Source organism: Lactuca sativa, chromosome 9, assembly GCF_002870075.4.
Source record: "Lactuca sativa cultivar Salinas chromosome 9, Lsat_Salinas_v11, whole genome shotgun sequence".
Classification (NCBI taxonomy): Eukaryota; Viridiplantae; Streptophyta; class Magnoliopsida; order Asterales; family Asteraceae; genus Lactuca; species Lactuca sativa.
In genome coordinates, this window is record NC_056631.2 from 15,096,367 (window position 1) to 15,118,244 (window position 21,878).

The window sequence follows — 21,878 nt, forward strand, 5'->3', positions numbered from 1 at the left end:
TCGAACCTCCCATCCTCGAATCAACGAACTTAGTCCGCTTGGCTGCCGGCTGAGACTGGGCCGGCCGTCGATCCACCTGCCGAGACTCAGCCTCCTCCCTCGCTTGAGTCTCCAACTCAATCTCGCGCTTCCTGGCGTTCGCCTGAAGCTCAGTGAAAGTACGATAGGTGGAGTTTGACACAAACTCCCGGATCTCCCTCTTCAAAACACCCAAATAGCGGCTCATTCGCGACTGCTCCGTAGATACCAGCTCGGGGCAGAACATTGCCCTCTCATGAAACTTCCGTGTGATCACTGCCACGGAATCAGTACCCTGCTTAAGGGTCAAGAACTCCTGAATCAATCGCTCCCTCTCTACCGGGGGAACGTACTCATCCCTGAACATCTCTGTAAACCTCTCCCATGTCACCGCCGAAATCTCTGCCTGAGTGAAGTTCGCTGTCACGAACTTCCACCAATCCTTCGCTCCCAGACGGAGCTGGTTCAAGGCGAACCGTACCCTCAAGTGCTCCGGGCATGAGCAAGTATAGAAACACCCCTCGATGTCGGCGATCCACCTCATAGCTGCAATCGGATCCTGCGTCCCATCAAATTCAGGGGGTTTCGTGTTGCTGAATTCCCTGAATAGTAATGAATCACCCCCTTGCGGCCTGGCAGCAGCCACCGCTGCGGTAGCGGCAGCAACTGCAGCTTCAGTAAGTGCGGCGCACCGCTCCTCAAACTCCTCCATCAACGTGGTCTTAATAGACCCAAACACCTCCGGGATCTCAGCCCGGACCGCCGCAGCTACCTCTTCCTGAATAATCTGACGAATCTCCTCGTCACTCGCACCGCTCGAACTCGCCCCATTGCGTGTGATAACCATGATGTCTCTGAAATACAACATAAAATCATCAGAGACTCCACCAAGTACAATTGTACTCGATACGCGCCCTACCCAGTCTCCGATTTCCAGGGATTCTTATTTGAGTCTTCCACTGATCCGGTGCCTTCGATAGTACGGGCCCAATACTACCGACCACACCGTATCAGTATTCGTCCCAAATCTTCCTCCCCAAATCCCGAATAACGAGTACTCTACTTCTAGTATGCACTATTTACTTGCACGCTACCAAATATCTCATATAAGCAATCTCCCTAGACTAAGGCATCACAAAACAGGCAATTCCATTCCTATCATGTATACCTAGTCTTCTAGCATGCATAACAATTCATAATTCAGTGCATAACATAACATCGTAAGGTATTCTGGGGATCTTTACCGTTCGGACGCTGGCTGCTCGTACACACTGTTCCACCCTTGTTTTTACCGCCTTGCCCTTTATAAAATGTTACGTCCTTATCATTTTTAAGAAAAAGTTTTTCCTCAAATCCCCGGTCTGAGTTCAGTTGCACCCAAAAGTACCCCCGAATCCCTCAAACCAAGGCTCTGATACCAATTGTAACAGCTCTAGTTTTCAAATAAATTTTTCGTTAAAAACAAAACATCATTATTCGACAAAAGGGTTTATTTCAAGTTTGTTTCAAAATATAAATAATAAATCTCCAGGATCTTCAACAGTGGCAGTGTGTACGTGTCACGCCGGCGCCTTTCCACGGTCATCACTAGTACCTGAAAAACATAAACACAACTAGTAAGCATAAATGCTTAGTGAGTTCCCCAGTATACGACTTACCCACATACGCCTTCCGGCCCGGACCTTTCGGTCCACATAACATTGCCTTCCGGCCCGGACCTTTCGGTCCACATAACATTGCCTTCCGGCCCGGACCTTTCGGTCCACATAACATTGCCTTCCGGCCCATGATAGTATAAAACATAACACATGTAACATAATACTCATAGCACATAAATCATACATCATACCGTTCTTCCTATCACATAAAGTCTCGCCTTCCGGCCCGTATAAGCATACATCACATATAAGCACACATCACATATAAAGAATCTACCTCTCTAGACATAGCATGAATATAACACACACGACCTTCCGGTCTAACAGTCAAACCCTTCCGGGTGAAGTATAGTGAGAAGACTCACCTCGTAGTACGCAGGCTATAACCTCTTCGAGCTACTCGCACACAATCCGCTAGTCCGCAGGTTCCCTATAATACCACAGCCTTAGTTAATGATCTTATCAAACAAGACAACTGACCCCTCTAGGATATATACAGGTCAACGGTCAATCTTGACCGGACTCGTCGAGTGCAAAGGGTAACTCGACGAGTATAGACATCCTGACACCACTCGCCGAGTCTGAAGAACGACTCGACGAGTTCCAGTAGATCTTCAAGCTACTCGCCGAGTCTGAAGAACAACTCGACGAGTCCTAGTGAACCTTCAAGCTACTCGCCGAGTCTGAAGAACAACTCGGCGAGTTCTAGTAAATCTTCAAGCTACTCGCCGAGTCTGAAGAACAACTCGACGAGTCCTCGCCATGCAGTCAATCCGCTGCCTCCTGTATTTCGCATGATTTCGAAGTATATAGTTATAGGACTTCCCGGACTTTCACATATACTATTACAGGGGTTTTAACACTTATAACAACAATATAATCTAACCAACCCTTAATTGGGTTTCCTAAACCCTAAACTCGCATACAACGTAAAAGTTACAGATTTCGATCCGAAGATTACCTGGAAACGTGTTCCTTGCGTCTCCAAACCTCCAGTACTCGATTCCTTTGATCACCACCTTGCTCCTCCTTGTCTAACAATCTCTTCAAGCCTTCTCAAGTCCTCTCTCTTGCTTCAGATGCTCACACACTCCCAGGGGATCTTCAACCGGCCAAAAGACGCGACATGACGGCCATAAGATCGTTATATACGATCAGAAATGAAACGGCTAGGGTTCAGCTGAACGGCGTCGACTCGCCGAGTCCCTTATTGGACTCGTCGAGTCTAGTCGCGCGTCTGCGACCAAGACCATGGCCCTACTCGGCGAGTCGTGCACCAACTCGCCGAGTCCCCTCCTAAATGTGCCCCAAAATAATTTAAAAGAATACCTGAAATTCCGGGCTGTTACAAAGGGGAAGTAGATCAAGAGGAAGGAAAGGAATCCAGGCATCTTTGCACTCTTTCAGCAGTTCCTTTGAGGTATAATCCGTTTTCCCCTGTTTCTATGCTTATTACTTCATGTAAGTCATTATTGAGCCAAACCCCAAGTTTGTATGTGCAAATTACTTCGTAATAGGCTAATTGGCCCTTAGATCTAGGCAAGATTGAGCTCCAGGAGCTCAGATCTGTTAGCTTTATGGCCCCATGTTGCTTGTTCACCCTAGATCTACCCTTTTGAGGCATTTTGAGCCCTAAAATCCATATTGGTGAATATCCACACGTAAAGTTGGAAACTTTACGTGTGATTCGTATCCTAGAAGTCCAAATCTGTGAATGGCATGGAATGGAATCGAGCAAATCTGTGTATTTAGTGGGTGCATGGCAACGACTCGGCGAGTCGTTCATATGACTCGACGAGTCTGTTCGCGAGTTTCCGAGTTTGTCCCCTTTTCGTAGTGTCGAGTGAGCAGTGAGTCACGGGGTGTGACTCAGTGAGTCGGAAGCCTAACTCATCTATGGAGGTACTCGGCGAGTCAATGCCCTGACTCGGCGAGTTCAAGGCAATCTCCTTAGATCAAGAACAGACTCGGCGAGTTGTTCATACAACTCGGCGAGTCGCAGCATAAGTGTTCATCGGATGAAGATGAACTCGACGAGTTGTTCATACAACTCGGCGAGTAGAATGAAGGCCTTGAATATTGGTTAAAAAGGTGAACCCGTCGAGTCGTCGCCTAACTCGACGGGTAGGATCGGGATTCAGGGCAGTCGTTTGCGTAGGGACTCGGCGAGTTGGAAAGCCAACTCGGCGAGTCGGGTCAACTGAAAGTTGACTCTGACTTTGACTTAGGGCAAGGTCAGGGTAAAATGGTCATTTTACCCAAAGGTCAGTGAGCAGTGTTTGATTGAGTACATTGTGGGAATTGCAGCCGGAGGGTTTCCGGAGCAGCAGCAGCAGTAGTAGGTGATCAATTCCCACACAGCCCAACAGCTATTTCGAGGTGAGTTTCCTTTCTAGGAGGAACAGGTCTAAGGCACCAAGGCCGACCCGTGTAGGCGAGATGCTAGTACTAGAGTGTGGGCCGAGCCTGTATCTCTGGGTTTAGTCAAGTATGATATATGTGTCAATATGATAGAGTTGATTATACTTGTTGTCTGCGTGATACTTGTATGTATGGGTTAGCGGTTGAGTGTGGGCAGGGCCCGTATCTCTCCGAGGTTGGAGTGTGGGCTAGGCCCGTATCTCCCAGATAGCGAAGTGTGGGCAGGGCCCGTATCTTCTCAAGTGTGGGCGAGGCCCGTATCTCCCGGCTAGCGAAGTGTGGGCAGGGCCCGTATCTTCCCGAGTGTGGGCAAGGCCCGTAACTCCTAGTTGAACATTGGTTGTTATATGTTTGCATGGTATGGGGTATTATGGGGGAACTCACTAAGCTTTGTGCTTACAGTTTCAGTTTTGGTTTCAGGTACCTCCTCGGCTAGGGGAAAGGAGCCGGCGCGGTAGCAGCATGTCACACACACATTCCCTTGTTTCCGTAGTTACGAGCTTCACTGGGGTTGATACTCTGATACTTTGATTAGTTGTATGTTTTGGTTTTCAGACATGGTTCACTTTATGTTGTGGTTGATCAAACGATGTTTTTAGTTATTAATATTTTCTAAAGTAATGTTTTTTTTAAAACAAAATTTTTGGTCGTGAAAATTGGGTCGTTACACATGTGTTGGACAAAACTTCATATCCTAACATTTGTTTGTCTTGATGTTTGACCAATTATTTGTTTTAATTTCAAGTGGTCGCTAACCAATGGTGGTAGGCGGAGAAGATAAAGAATGGGAAAAGTCTGGTAAGGTTGGGGTAGGGGAGAGGTGGGTTGCAAGTCCCTTTCTCTTTGTGTTAATAATAAAATATTAATAAAAGTTAACCATTAAACATATATATTGAGGTAAAACAATCTTTTTAATTTTGAAGAAGATGAAAACTACAACAAAACTCAGCTAAAAAGACCATATCGTAATGTTTAAACTCTTTGGACGGTACCCAAAAAACAACAAACCACAAGGACCAATTTTGCAAATTTGTCTTATAATAAATTAAAACAAATTACAAAAAATGATTCATGTGTTACATGTGGTTATGTACTTATCTTACTCAAGTCCAAAGTTCATAATTTAGATATAAATTTCTCTTAATGTTTGTTTTTTCACGAGAATGCTCCCTAAAAGATATGAAATGACTAAATTACTCTTATTAGGTTTATTTGTTTATATTTTTTCATGTTATTTAAAAAAAATCCCCTGCCACCCAATCCTTGCCCCACACCCTCTCCATATTATCCCTAACACTTCATATTTTTCTGTTGTTTGTTTATGAACAACCTCCATTGGTGCCACTTTCTTTCTCTAAGTATCCCCCTTCGGCAGTAAACTAAACCCCTCCACACACCTTGTCCACAACAATAGGTAACCCCCTCCCCTGCCTCCTTGAAGCTCCTTAAAATTATAGAAAAGTTGAGATTATAAGCTCTAATCGATGCTCCATAGTCCCATTCATTCGTTCTGGTGAAGCTCCTTTTTTAGTATTATAATGAGTAATGATGGAAACGTTTGACAACATCTATTTTCTCCCTTACAACTTACAAGCTTATAAGTTAAATGACGATAGCTGATAGTGGACTTCATATTAGGGGTGTTGGATCAAATCAAGTGAAACCAAATTGATTTCGGTTTTCAAAACATGGATCCGAATAGTCCAAACTAAATTCAAATCCAATCCGATCCAATTACAATTCGGTTGGATCAGTTTTTATACTTCGGTTTTTAAAAACTAAAACATTTTTAAACGACATATGATTATATTATTAACAAATTTTACACAAGAAGCAAAAACAAATTATTTAGTTACGATTTGAGATTTATAAACAACTATTAAGCAGATATATTATATTTTAATATTTTATAGATAATTTTTTTTAAAGAAAATACATATTAATATTTTTTATTAGGTGAAACTTTTTGAACCTAAAAGAATAAATTATAAAATTAATAAATAATTATAGATATATAGTAAAAATAAATAAACAATAAACTGTTATTCGATTTTTTTGGACTATTCGGTTCTTATTTTATAAACCATAATCAATCCGAAATCCAAAATAATAATTCGGTTTTTTCGAAAACCAATCCAAATATCCAAACCAAATAGTTCAATTCAAATTGTCTGATTGGACAATTCAATTTATCCAAACACTGAATAGCCCTACTCCACATAGGATGGGATTCATCTCTGAAGGTAACATATGATTTCATTAGATTTGTGTTTCTTGTGTTCATGATAAGCAACTGTGTCAATCTGCAAGATTACATTAAGAGGTATTGATGTTGATTCGCATTGGAATTTCGGGAAAAGGGGTTAAGCATATTCAGTCCATGGCTGTATAACAATCACATGACACAATGTATAACTTGTTATCGACTCATGTTGCCCAACGATGCGAACGGTGAATGAAATAATGGAGTAAAGAACTATTCAGATGAAAAAGAAAATATGGTTGTGGAGACCAGTGATTAATCGGTCCAAGAAAGTGATAATGGGCCTAGAAAAACAAAAGGAGTCCGATAAAAAAGAATAATGTTAATGATGGGCCTTAAGTTGCATCACAAATACCTAATGTTAAGTTGTCTTTACAAGGAGATTTTGATTCCTAGTTTATACCAGAGGGAGTTTAGGATTGAAAATTGATATTTTGCCACAAGTAAACGTTTTTAGGTTATTTTTGCTTCTTTTTTTTTTTTGAGAAATTTGACTACCGTGAGTAATTGAGAAACAAAATCTTAATAAATATCATCTCATCATATGTACTTACATTTCATGAGCAATATATGATAGATATTTTTGTAAAAATACAATAAAATCATAGCATAACAATCCATAATTGTCATCATCGGACATAAATAAAGAGACTGATATATGATTGATGTCTTTTTCATACTAACCATAAACCTACATAAGACCATGCATGATATTTTACAAACTACTACCCTCAATCACTCTTCAATATACTCAACCTCACTTGTCAAGGAATTCCCTGCAAACATCCAAAATACATTTACAACACTAAACTCATAGATTTAATTATAAAAACAAAACAAAATAAATGGATACCTCTTGCAGAACTCACAAACATGTGCACGTCCAGAACAAGCCGGACTTGCACCTTCCACCTTTCCTTCTTCCTGTCAATAAATAAATTCACATTATATAATCATATAAACATTTGATGTTTTAACATATACAAATATAATCCAAGGTAAAACTAAAATATCACAAAAAATCTATTCATAACTTTTTCTCAATTAAAAAATGTCAAAACTAACCTTCTCCGGCGTCTTTTTGTCTTCATCATCATCACTTGTATCACTTTTACATACAGTGATCACAGAGCACACATGCAGATTGGTCAAGGGGTCAACAACACCAAACTTCAATAATAAAACAATATAAACCTAGTGATTCTAAGTTCGGAAAATATCACTATTATGTTTGAGAAAAGGATATGGATATGGATAAAAACTTGTTTGTTGAGATGTGATTGCATAAAGGTGTGAGAGAATTGGAAGTCTTTGTCAAAGATGATATCCAATGCTTTGTGGGGCCAGCTAGGAAGGTTCAGCCTTGCAGCTACAAGCTGTGTGACACCACCATGACTTTCAGAAAAACAGTCTCGTCTGTCTCAGTTCCAAGTTTAGCCTTTTTAAGCGTCACAAGTTTGCCTTCATCAACATTTACCTTTAATGTTTCACCACTAGCTTTTAACCTCATAAACTAAATTAAAAGTTCAAAACAATATGAGTTTTCCCAAAAATAAAATAAAATTATACAAACTTAGAAAAAGATAACACACAGTCCAAGCCCAAAGGAGCAACATTCGAGTTAATTTCCACGACATTAAACCATCACAGATCATAAAATTGAAAATAACATACATACGAAGAAGCATCTAATATCCAGATGAAGCATAAAATAAAAATAAATCATAGCATGTGAACAAAAACCAGGAGACGAGAACAAAAGAAAATCAAGGTAAATGAAGGGAAGATTTGTGTTATCAAAGCTAAAAGAAGGACCAAATTTCATCGAAAAAAAAAACGACATAAATGAAAAAGAAGACAGAAACAGAGGGCCTAGATACACACTGAAATAGAAATGAATAGAGATGATTCGTTACCCATTCGCGACATTGTTGCAGAGAGAGAGAGAGAGAGAGAGAGAGAGAGAGAGGGAAAATGGTGTGGAAGCTGCCGGAGATGGAGATTTAGGGGCTGAGAGCTTTTGGTGAGAGAGGAGAGTAAATGATCAGTAATAAATAAAAGCTCAGTAAAGACACGTAACCCCGATCAAATGTGTTATGTGTGTGTTGTCTCTTTCAAATCTGGATTGCAGGATTGTATTTCCATTTTAAGGTTGATCTTCTTCACTGATTTCCAAATGCATGCTTTTAACTCATGCTATAAATGTGTAACTTTCCCTCTCTCTTTATCGTATGACTGTATGTTTTCAGGTTTGCAGAAATTGATGATTCTCTAATATGTTACAGTAATTGCTTTCAAAATGCATGTCCAAACGTCGCCTCAATATAAAAGAACTCGTTTATTAGGCTAAATTACAGCCCATTCTAGTGATTACTTACAAACAATTAACCTTTATAAAAAGTTACCACTTTATAACATTTATCTTTTTATTTTTTTGACATTAGATTAAATAAAAAAATATAATTTAAAAAATAAATATTTTACATTCTTAAAACCCTATTACATAACTTAAATTTAAAACCTAAATTATTAAAAAAATATAGAAATTTAAACCTAAATTACGAAAAATAACATAGAAAATAATAATAATAATAATAATATTAATAATAGGACTAGGGTGGAATTTGCAAATTTTAAAAACCTATTTTGAGAAGGAAATTTGCAGGAAATTAGTTTTGCTTTTGACCCAAACTTACTGGACCATAGTTGACAATTGTTGAAAAATGGGCCTCTAGCTTTCACATCTTCACAATTGTTGAAAAATGTGTCTCAAGCTTTCATCTTTCTCGTTTGAATACCTGCAAATTTCACGTCTTCAAAGTTTGAATGTGAAAGTTTCTTTTATTGCTTCAACGGCTCCAAACGGTTAAAAAATAAGTCAGCCAAATAGCAAGCCCCGTCCTCGTAGAGACTTCAGCCAAATAGCAAGCTGACTTGGGCTGCCAAGTAAGCTTTTACACGTGAGTTTATACTCCACTCCGAATAGCCTTTGCACTTATTATACACTTAGTGTTTTTTTTTTTTTTTTTACATGCGATTATAATGCAAAAGATATAGTGATTAATATCAAAATTAAATAGTAGTTGATAAGCATACAACATTTTGCCAAAAAAAAAAAAATCGAACGCGAATTATGTTTATTTCAGTTTTGTAATAATTCACAGACAATATTAGTAAAAGTTCGTAGATATATGTCGAGTTTTGAAAAAAAAAAAAAAAAAAAAAGGACATCGATGATTGTTAAACAAGTTTCTTTACTCACTAAGTCCCGTTGAAACATTAACAAGATAAGCAATAACACAATACCTAAAAAGTAAGATATGTAATTTGAGCGTGTAGTTTATAAAGAAAAAAGGTTTGTTTAGGTTACTTTGTGTTGAACAATTATCTAAAATGAAAAATGATATAACCAAATTGGGTCCTCTACTAATTGGGGGTTTCCACTTTTACCAACTCAAAAACTATTTCTACGTACATTTGTTTACAAATAGTTAATTATGGCACCGGAGAAAAACTTAAATTATGATTCTTTTAGGCCATGTTTGGTACGGTGGAATAAAGGGTGGAATGGAACGAACCATTCAATTACTATTTAAAATGTGTTGTTTGGTTATCAAAAGCAAAGGAATTTTTCATTACAAAGAGAATGAGATTCCTTTGGAACATGCCTTTTTCATTCCTTTAAGGTAGGGGTGTAAGTGAGTCGAGCTACTCGTGATCAGCTCGTTAAAAGCTCGACTCGAGATCGAATTAAACGAGCCTGAGCCGAGCTCGAGCCTAAATACGAGGCTCGTTTATTAAACGAGTTCGAGCCGAGCTTCAATTCATGGGCTCGCGAGCCTAGACGAGCTTAAACGAGACTATATATATATATATATATATATATATATATATATATATATATATATATATATATATATATATATATATATATATATATATATATAAGTTCAAATAAAAACAGTAAATAGTGTGAGAACGTAAAAACACTATGTTTATGTTATTATTCTGTAATGAATTTTGTATATATGTATTGTTAAAGTAATTTTAATATAAATATTAACTTTCGATTAGTCATATATTCATTACAATGTTATTATTCTATTATAAACTTATGAATGTGCATTTTTGTAGTAAATTCTAATTTTAATTTTAACCTTTGACTATTCATTTATTCTTTGCTGAATAATGACATAAAGTTATCGATACAAAATTCATTGCAGAATAATAACATAAAAAAGTGTTCTTACGTTCTCACACACACACACACTACATATATATACACACACACACACATAGAGGCTCGCGAGCCCACTAAATTGTTAACGAGCCGAACTCGAGCTTGGTCAGGCTCGGGCTCGGCTCGGCTTGTTTACACCCCTACTTGGGGGTACCTTATTTTTCTTCCATTCCTTTCCTGCCTGTGAAAGAAAATGACAAATATATGCAGCCTACCTCAATCGTAGCTTTCTAATTAGTTCTTGCGATAATTGATTTTTGGCAAATCAAAGAAAACCCCATTGAAACTAGAATTATTATCTACTTTTCAAGAATTGCTCTTGACAATCTAAAGAGCTTTTGCTTCATCGCTTAAGTTACATTTATATATTGCTTACTTCTTCATTTTTATATGTCGTTAAACATGCACATGAACTTTCTGATGAAATGTCTCAATAATTTTTTTCATTGAAATGCTTATGATGTTGCTTATAAATATATAGAGAAATTAAATTGTCTTAATTTTTAATTGGTTCTAACTAAAGACATCCACGATTGGATGATACATGCATACTTCTTTTTTTGGGTTTTGCATTTTTCATGTTTTGATAAACGATTGTTATTTTGATTATATAGAATGTTACTTAAACTATAAATCATATGTATTGTGATTTATGAGGGCACTTTTGTAATTATCAATTAATTTCATTCTATTCATTTGTTCCTTTGTATCTACCAAACAACATGTATGAATAATGCACATTCCATTCAAGGAGACTGACCAAACATGACCATGGAATGATAATGATCCATTCTATTACATTGTCCATTCCATTACATCATTCATTCCATTCCATCCAACCAAACTTACCCTTAGGAAATGAAGTGTATCACAACCCATAAGCCCAACCCTACCAAACCCAATTACTAATAGCATCACCATATTACCCCTTAATACACTATAGGGGAAGGATAAGGATACAATTCATAATTCATACTCTTTTCTTTTATCACTTTCTTATACCTTTGATTGATGAAATTACTACATTATCACTCATGGCATTTCGGGGGAGGCATTGGGTATGTAATGCCCCGTTCCTGGTACGTAATTATTTTGATTAAATGTTCTTTTGGGAAGTGCTACTCGGCGAGTTGTAGCCCTAACTCGCCGAGTAGATGTCGAGTGGATGCGGGCTTTAAGTGATTTACTCGGCGAGTCCACGCCTGGACTCGGCGAGTAGGCCAATCAGGAGGAGACCCTAATCCTTAGGGTTTGCACTCTATTTAAATGTCCTTAAAGCCCCATCTCAGCCCCCATCACCCACAGAGCATTCCTTATCGAAAACCCTAGCCTCCATTGATAAGTTTGAGTGATTGTTGCCTTGTGAAGGGACTTTTGGTGCACCTTGGAGCAAGTGGAAGAAGGGAGAAGTTGAAGAGGTCAAGGAGGGGGACTTAGATCCATAACACATTCATTTGTGGTCATCCATTCTGGTAATAAAGTTTCCATCTTGGTTATTGATCTATTAGATCTTGTTTGTCCCTAAATTGTTGCTTTTAAGCCCTAAAACCCCAAATCCTTGAAGAGAAACCTTAGGGTCGGGTTATACTACAGATATGGACTCTCATTACCTTCTTGAAGTGTTACGTTTCAGTCATATTAGTGATTAAGGTCCCTCTTGAGCTTAGAACCCCATTAAGAGCTTAGTTTGGACATTTGAAGCCCCTAAAGCTATGCATGCACGTAAAGTTTGCAACTTTACGTGATAAGCATGCCCTAGAAGCCTAGATCTGTGGTTTGGAGCCACTGCATGGCTCAAATCAGGTTTGTATAGAAAAAGGACTGAATGAACTCGGCGAGTCCTATGAAGTTAGCCGTGGACTCGGCGAGTTGGATGAGCGACTTGGCGAGTCCGATGAAGATTGCCTTAGACTCGACGAGTTGTTCTTCAACTCGACGAGTTAGATGAACTTGGACTTAGTATGTATGCATCGAGGAAGAACGGGTCGAGTGTTCGCTAAGCTCGACGAGTAGAAATGGGTGTAGATCTAGAACAGATGGAAGGGACTCGGCGAGTCCGGTCAACCAGGAAGTTGACTTTGACCGGGGGTAAAATAGTCATTTTACCCTAAGATTAGTTATCAATATCTGACTTAGTGATTTTGGAAATTTTAGCTGGGGAGCTCCGGTTCAGCAGTCAGGCGCTCAGCAAGCAGACTTTCAGCAGCTATTTCGAGGTGAGTTACCTTCCAGTAGCGGTGGGTCTAAGGCCACAATGCCGACCCACCAGTAGGAGACGTATGATAGATGATTGTCTTTGTGATATCATCTAGGTTTGCTACTACCTGATATGTTAAATGCTAGCATAATATGTTATATGTGACAGTAGTAAAGTTCGGTTGTTAGGACCGGAGGGTAGTCAGACACCCCAGATACGTCTGACAGTATGTGATGTTATGTTTATATGCTAGCATGATCTGTTATATGAGTTAGAGGTAGGAGGAGGGGAGCAGTCCCCGAGTTCGGTTGTTAGGACCGAAGGGTAGTTCAAACACCCCAGATATGTCTGATAATATGTTATGTTATGATATGTGATAGTAGTAGTAGTAGGGGTGAAATAGTCCCCGAGGTTCGGTCGTTAGGACCGAAGGGTAGTCAGCACCCCAGAACGGCTTGACATGGGTAGTCAGCACCCCAGAATGGCTTGACACGGGTAGACGGCACCCCAGAATGGCCGCACGGGTAGTCGGCACCCCAGAATGGCCGTACTGGGTAGTCAGGCACCCTAGAATAGCCTGGCAGTATGTATGATATGTGTTGTATGGTATGTGGTACGATGGGGGAACTCATTAAGCTTTGTGCTTACGTTTTTCAGTTGTTGTTTCAGGTACCTCTTCAACTAAGGGAAAGGAGCCGGCGCGGTAGCCGCATATCACACACACTCTTGTTTCCGCAGTTATGAGTTTATTCTGGGATTGACGCTCTGATATTTTGGTTGTTGACATGTTGTGGATTTCAAATTTGGTTTCCGATGTGAAATGGTTTAATTAAACAATGTTTTTAATTATTAATGTTTTCTAAGTAATGTTTTAAAAACGAAATTTTTGGACGTGAAAATTGGGTCGTTACAAGTTGGTATCAGAGCCCTGGTTTGAGGGATTCGGACACGCCTTCGGGGGTGTCTGAACTCAAATCGAGGGATTAAAAGATTTTCCAAAAAGAAAATGTTTTCTAAAAATTGAGAAAAGAGTTTTGAGAAAAAACGAAGTGTGTGATGTGCGCGACCGGTCGAGCTCAAGTAAGTATTCCCCAAAGTACCCATACAAGTTTATGTTATGTTTATCAGCTTTTGTGGAACAGCATGCTAGAATAGGACTAAGGGTCTAGGAGTGATGCCTTATGTGCCTACTTTATATGTTTCAACTATATGAGAATTGCATGCTAGTGTTGAGTAGACAGCAAGTAGGATAGCATGATTAGGTTATGCCTGATAGTATGAACTTAGCATTGTATGCTAGTGCAGTTCCTATAAGCAGATATAATTGATTGAGCTTGTTACCCTTGTCTGAATGTTGCTTGCTTCTTGCTTTGTGGGACTCTGAATAATGGGAGTTAGCCATTAGGTGAATACGTCACGTCACATGTGATCAGGGTTGAATAATCTTAGAGTGCTGGATTTGATCCTATTGCACAGCTCTTGTTTGAGTCCAACCGTTGTAGGGACGAGTCTGTTACTCGAAGGATTATCTGAGCCTCATCACATGTGATGGTATTCAGGTAATGGCTAATTGGCATTACAGGCTGAGGACTGGGTATAGTAGAGTCAGAGATTTCCCTAGGGCAAGCCTAGGATGAGTATAGCAGTGATCAGCAATAGTGAAAGGGGTCTGGTAAAGTCAAGGCATTCATTGAAGAAGGTACGGATAGATGTGGAAGGTAGTATGGGCCCGTACTACTGAAAGCAGAGGATCCGTACCCGAACTAAGGAAGGCTGAGATAAGACCAGGGGACTTGTAGTAGTTGTGATCCTTCAAGAAGTAGCAGTATCACTAACAATTGTTATGTATGTATTGCAGAATGGTGGTACTTCGATCGAGGCCGATAGATGGCGGTTCAGGAGAGGGATCAGGTTCGGGATCAGGTTCTGAGCCGGTAGATGAGGGACTACGCGAGTTCATCGCGTCAGAGATCACCAGGGGTATCCTTGAGTCGACCCCCATCATCTTCGGGTCGATCAAGGAAGGGATAGTTGAGCTGATGGAGGATCGCCTCAGGGCGTTCAAGAGCGACATGGCATCTGGCCAGTCAGGATCTCGCACGCTGTCCTTTAAGGACTTCAGGGGCAGTGGTGTGCCAGATTTCCACGGGGTGAAAGACCCCATTGCTGCCAGGCGATGGATTGCAGACATCGAGTCTGCACAGTTGACTAGCTTCTGCCCCGAGGGGTCGAAGGTGAGGTATGCAGCAGGGTGTTTACGAGACCGAGCTCGAGATTGGTGGGAGTCAGTGGGTGACTCGTTGGGAGCCTCAGCGGTCGAGGCTATGACTTGGTCGGACTTTGTGACCATATTCAGGGCGGAGTTTGCGCCGGCTGTCGAGCTTCAGCAGCTGGCCAGGGAGTTTTTGGATATGAGACAGACGACGAAGACTGTGGCGGAGATCACCGCCAAGTTCCGGGAGAGGGCACTGTTGGTGCCCTAGTACGCTGGTGATGAGGACATGAGGAGGACCCGCTATCATGATATGCTCCGAGCTGACATTCGGGAGCACGTTAGTTTTTCAGCTTTCCCCACCTTGGACTCTATGATTGTCAGGGCGAGGGAGAGGGAGATAGATTTGGAGCATATCTGGAAACGGAAGTCAGAGGAGGGACAGGCGGGAGGGGCTTCGGGGAAGAAGCCCAAGGGATCAGATGGTAGGCCGAAAGGCCAGTCAGGACCGGGCTGCTGCAGGAAATGCGGCAGGCCTCATGAGGGGGCGTGTAGACTGGGATCGTCAGGCTACTATAAGTTCGGCAAGACGGGGCATTTTAGCAGGGATTATACCGCCCCTGCACCTGTGTTACAGACATCAGAGTTGTTGTGTTTCCACTGCAACCAGAGGGGCCACAAGAAGGCCAATTGTCCCCAGTTGACAGCCACAACACCAGTGAAGGCGCCAGCACCAGCGACCCTACGGATTACTGATGGCCGGCAGGGCAAGGCAGAGACTCCAGTGGTGAGGAGTCGGGCATTTCAGCTGACTACCGAGGAGGCACGCGCCGCACCCGATGTGGTGACGGGTATGATTCTTTCCCTCTATTTTATTTTTATGATGTTATGATATTGATATGTGCTCGGTGTGTACATGTATTCATTAGGATCGTTCCATGTGAACGACATCCCAGTTCAAGTATTGTTCGACTCGGGTGCCTCCCGATAATTTGTTTCCCTTGCACTTACAAGAAGTTTCCTGAGTCTTCGGGCGTGTTAGATTGCCCATTAGAGGTAGAAATTGCTGATGATCGATCGGTGCGAGCATCGATGGTGTTTCGGGATTGCGTATTGCGTTTGTTGGAGGAGCGCTACCTGGTAGACTTGGTTCCCATTCCGTTGCGTGGGAACAAGGTGATTATAGGCATGGATTGGTTGAGCCCTAATGGGGGCGGTGATAGATTGCGCGCAGCAGCTAGTGCGAGTCAGGACCCCAGGTGGGGGAGAATTAGTGATTCATGGCGAGAGGCCACAGTGTGGACCCTCAGTCTGTTCAGTAGCGAGGGCTAGACGATACCTCCAGCAGGGATGCGCAGGTTATGTCGCGTACGTGATGGATACCCGGGAGGCGGGTAAGGCGACGGTGAGCGAGGTTCCGGTGGTGCGAGATTTCGCAGATGTTTTTCCAGAGGAGCTTCCTGGGATACCTCCGGAGCGACAGGTGGAGTTCAGGATTGACCTCGTTCCTGGTGCGGCTCCGATAGCCAAGGCACCGTATCGGTTGGCTCCTCCTGAGATGCAGGAGTTGTCTACACAGCTGCAGGAGCTGTTAGACAAGGGATTCATTCGACCGAGCAGTTCACCCTGGGGAGCCTCGATTCTGTTCGTGAAAAAGAAGGACGGGTCACATCGGATGTGTATAGATTACCGGGAGCTGAACAAGGTAACGGTGAAGAACCGTTACCCACTCCCGAGGATTGATGATCTCTTTGACCTGCTTCAGGGAGCGTCTTGGTTTTCCAAGTTCGATTTGCGTTCGGGTTATCATCAGATTAGGGTCAGAGAAGAGGATGTGCAGAAGACCGCGTTTCGGACGCGCTATGGCCATTATGAGTTCGTGGTGATGCCGTTTGAGCTCACCAATGCTCCTGCCGCGTTCATGGACCTCATGAACCGCGTATACAGACCGATGCTGGATCGGTCTGTGATAGTTTTCATTGACGACATCTTGGTCTATTCCAAGACACAGGAGGAGCATGAGGAGCATCTGAGAGAGGTTTTGGAGACCCTGAGGAGGTAGAGCTTGTATGTCAAGTTCTCTAAGTGTGAGTTTTGGTTGCGCGAGGTGCAATTTCTCGGACACCTTGTCAACCAGAACGGGATTCTAGTCGACCCGGCCAAGGTCGAGGCCATGATGAGATGGGAGGTTCCTAAGTCTCCATCCGAGATTCGAAGCTTCCTGGGATTAGCAGTGAAACGACCCAAAAATACGACCCAAAAATTTTTGTTTTTAATATAATCAAAACTGTAGTCAGAGCATCATATAATAAAACCATACGTGATGTATTCCAAAACATAATAACATACTGTGCGGAAAACTGTATCATACTACATCAGATCAAAACATCTAAATCAATCCCAGGCTAAAGCTGAGGCGGTAGTGTGTGCGATGCCATCATCCCGAGCTCTTCCCTTTGCCTGCGGAAGTACCTGAAACCAAAACTGAAACTGTAAGCACGAAGCTTAGTGAGCTCCCCCAAAATACCACATACCATACAATAGCATATAACACATATTGGGCCTTGCCCACTGCATCGGGCCGAAACCCGGAAACTGCATCGGACCGAAATCCGGAACTGACTGGGACCTTGTCCCCTGCATCGGACCCAAGTCCGGAACTAACTGCATCGGACCGAAGTCCGGAACTGACTGGGACCTTGTCCCCTGCATCGGACCCAAGTCCGGAACTAACTGCATCGGACCGAAGTCCGGAACTGACTGCATCGGACCGAAGTCCGGAACTATCTGGGACCTTGTCCCCTGCATCGGACCGGAGTCCGGAACTAACTGACTGAACATATCATAACATATCAACTAGCATGAACACATATACTGCATACTGCATCGAGCCGTAGCCCGGAACACATAACACGTAACACATAAAACATAGCACATAAATCCTGTCTGAGCCACGAAGGCATCAAACATTCTAGCTGCTGCGTCGGACCGAAGTCCGGAAACTACTGCTAACTGGACGGGCCGGCATTGTGGCCTTAGACCCGTCCCTACTTGAAGGAAACTCACCTCGTAAACTGGCGGCTGAGTGTGTGTCTCTGAAAGCTACCGGCTGCTGCTCCTGAATCTCCTCGGCTACAAGCCCATAAACACACTCAATCAAATACTAAACACTGCACTTGGGGTAAAATGACTCTTCTACCCTTGGTCAAAGTCAACTTACTGTTGGGGCTGACTCGCCGAGTTGGGTCACCCAACTCGCCGAGTCCTATTCTCACTTCTCAGTTCTACCCGCTGCTACTCGTCGAGTGTGGCATCGACTCGACGAGTACCCTCTTGATCCAAGAACTCAGACAATCTTCATCCGACTCGCCGAGCCGTATGAACAAACTCGACGAGTTGTTCATGATCCTAAGAAGATTGCCTTGGACTCGCCGAGTTGTATGAACAACTCGCCGAGTCCCTTCATCACTGAGTCTACCCTCAACTCGCTGAGTCCACTCTCTAACTCACTGGATTCACTCGACACTGGTCAAAATGAAGGACTCGGGAACTCGTGACCCAACTCGCCGAGTCGTTCTTCCCGACTCGCCGAGTTGCCGCCATGCAACTGATTTTTACTCGATTTTGTTTGAATCCAACGCATACAATAGATAGATCTGAGTCCAATAAGCTGATTTACCACGTAAAGTTTCCAACTTTACGTGCACAACCTCATGAATAAGGGAAATAAGGCTAAAAGATGCATAAAATGGGTAGATCTATGATTATTATGCAAAGTAACTCCAAAAAGACAGAAGATATGGGCTCTACAACACCCCAACATTCAGATCCAAAGGTATTTCGACTTATTAAGACATTCATGCAAACATAAGGCTTGGAACAAACATCAATTAGCTCTTAGAAGAGCTCCAATGGAAGTTTAGGGCATATAACAAGAGGGAACTCCGAAAATACCTCAAATAACTCAGATTTGCCCTTGGATCTTTGCACTCCAACTCTTCTCCTTGCTTCTTTCTTCTTATCCTTCTTCACACCTTCACAAAATGGCACAAAACACTTAGCTCACACAAGGGAGGATTAGGGTTCTTTCTTACAGTGTTCACAGGGTGAGGGAGGCGAGAATGGGGCTATAAGGTGGTTTAAATAGTGGGCAACCCGGGGATTTAGGGTTTCACCCAGACGGATAGACTCGCCGAGTCCAGAATATGGACTCGTCGAGTCCCCGGCTCACGCGTGCTCGCAGCCGCGACCCTACTCGGCGAGTCAGGCTATGAACTCGCCGAGTTCCTCTTGCAAACTCATAACAAAACCCAATAAATTAACATACCGGGAACGGGTCGTTACAATTCTCCCCCACTTGACTCAGACTTCGTCCTCGAAGTCTGCTACGGCTGGATCTGCAAATAACTCTGGGTAGTGCTCTCTCATCTCCTCCTCAGCCTCCCACGTCCACTCAGACCCCTTCCGGTGCTGCCACTGCACCCTTACTAACTGAATTTCCTTGTTCCTCAAGGTCTTGGTCTTCTGGTCCAGAATCGCGACCGGTCTCTCAATATAATTCAGGCTACTATCAACCTGAATATCCTCTAGGGGAACGACTGCTGATTCATCCACCAAACACTTCCTCAACTGAGACACATGGAAAGTGTTGTGGATCTGACTAAGCTCTTCAGGAAGATCTAACCGATAAGCAACCCGACCCACCCGGGCCAAAACCCTGAAAGGACCAATAAATCTGGGGCCCAACTTGCCCCTCTTCCGGAACCTGATGACACCCTTCCAAGGTGAGACCTTCAGAAGGACCATATCTCCCACCTGGAACTCCAAGTCCGAACGCCTCCTATCGGCGTAGCTCTTCTGCCGACTCTGAGCAGTTTGCAGTCTACTACGGACCTGCTGGATCAACTCAGTCGTCTTGAGCACCACCTCTGTGCTCCCAATGACTCGCTGACCGACCTCGCCCCAACAAATCGGGGTCATACACTTCCTCCCATACAACATCTCAAAGGGAGGTCGGTCAATGCTCGCATGGTAACTGTTGTTATACGAGAATTCCGCTAACGGAAGATACGTATCCCAACTGCCACCGAAATCTAGGACACATGCCCTGAGCATATCCTCTAGGGTCTGAATCGTCCTCTCGCTCTGCCCGTCGGTCTGAGGGTGGAAAGCGGTGCTGAAATGGAGACGAGTACCCATCTCGTCGTGGAACCGCTTCCAAAATCTGGATGTGAAACGGACATCTCGGTCAGACACCACTGATACCGGCACTCCATGACGTGCCACGATCTCACGCACATAGATATCGGCTAACCTTTCCGCCGATATACTCTCCTGGATCGGGATAAAATGGGCACTCTTCGTCAACCGATCCACTACTACCCATATCGAGTCCACTCCTCGTGCGGTCCGGGGAAGCTTGGTGACAAAATCCATGGTAATGTCCTCCCATTTCCACACGGGAATGTCTAACGGCTGCATCCTGCCGTGAGGTCTCTGGTGCTCCGCCTTGACCTTCCGGCAGGTCAGGCATCTCTCGACGTACCAGGCGACGTCCCGCTTCATGCAGGGCCACCAATAATCGGGTCGGAGATCTCGGTACATCTTTGTCGCTCCTGGGTGGATAGAAAATCGAGACTTATGAGCCTCGTCCATCAATACCTGCCGTACCCCACCCCAGTACGGTACCCATACCCTACCATGAAGCGTCAACAAACCCCGACTGTCGTACTCAAATGAAGCTACTCGGCCTACTATCCTTTCACACTTCTGCCTCTCCTCCTTGAGGCCCTCCATCTGAGCCTCCTTGATCCGCTCCAATAGTGGAGTGATCACTGTCATCCTCATACACAGATCTCTGATCGGGGCCGCCGTCACCTTGCGGCTTAGGGCGTCGGCCACCACGTTGGCCTTCCCTGGATGATAAAGGATCTCACAGTCATAGTCCTTCAGCACGTCCAACCACCTCCTTTGCCTCATATTCAAACTCGGCTGATCCATAAGATACCTCAAACTCTTATGATTCGTGTATATAGTACAACGGACCCCATAAAGGTAATGTCTCCAAATCTTGAGGGCAAACACAACTGCCCCCAGCTCCAAATCATGGGTAGGATAATTAGCCTCGTGAGGCTTCAACTGTCTCGAGGCATAAGCTATCACATGGCCTCGCTGCATCAGAACTGCTCCCAAACCTGTGATTGAGGCATCACAATAGACTACAAAATCCTCTACTCCCTCTGGCAAGGTAAGGATCGGAGCCTCGCACAATCTCTGCCTGAGGGTCTCGAATGCTGTCTGCTGCTCCGGACCCCAACGAAATACCACTGATTTCTTGGTCAGTCGGGTGAGCGGCACTGCTATCTTGGAGAAATCCTGAATAAATCTCCGATAATACCCTGCCAATCCTAGGAAGCTCCGAATCTCAGATGGAGACTTCGGGACCTCCCACTGCATCACGGCCTCTATCTTGGCCGGATCTACCAGAATACCCTTCTGGTTGACGAGGTGACCAAGGAACTGCACCTCGCGCAACCAGAACTCACATTTGGAGAACTTTGCGAAAAGTCTCTCCCTCCTCAAAACCTCTAGCACCTCCCGCAGGTGCTCCTCGTGCTGCTCCTGCGTCTTGGAATACACCAAGATGTCATCTATGAACACTATCACTGACCGATCCAGCATCGGCCTACACACGCGGTTCATGAGATCCATGAACGCGGCTGGGGCATTGGTGAGCCCAAATGGCATCACCACAAACTCGTAATGACCATACCTGGTCCTGAAAGCAGTCTTCTGCACATCCTCATCTCTAACCCGCATCTGATGATATCCGGAGCGTAGATCTATCTTGGAGAACCAAGACGCTCCCT

At 43.3% G+C, this 21,878-nt stretch overlaps 1 long non-coding RNA gene across 1 annotated transcript; it reads right to left on the reverse strand.

Annotated features, from left to right (window-relative positions):
* Positions 1-6,905: 6,905 nt before the first annotated feature.
* Positions 6,906-8,060, reverse strand: LOC111885590 (uncharacterized). The gene is made up of 3 exons (XR_002848151.2): positions 7,426-8,060; positions 7,214-7,284; positions 6,906-7,136 (listed from the first exon to the last, which is right to left on the reverse strand). It is a non-coding gene; the product is annotated as an uncharacterized LOC111885590 (long non-coding RNA).
* Positions 8,061-21,878: the final 13,818 nt, after the last annotated feature.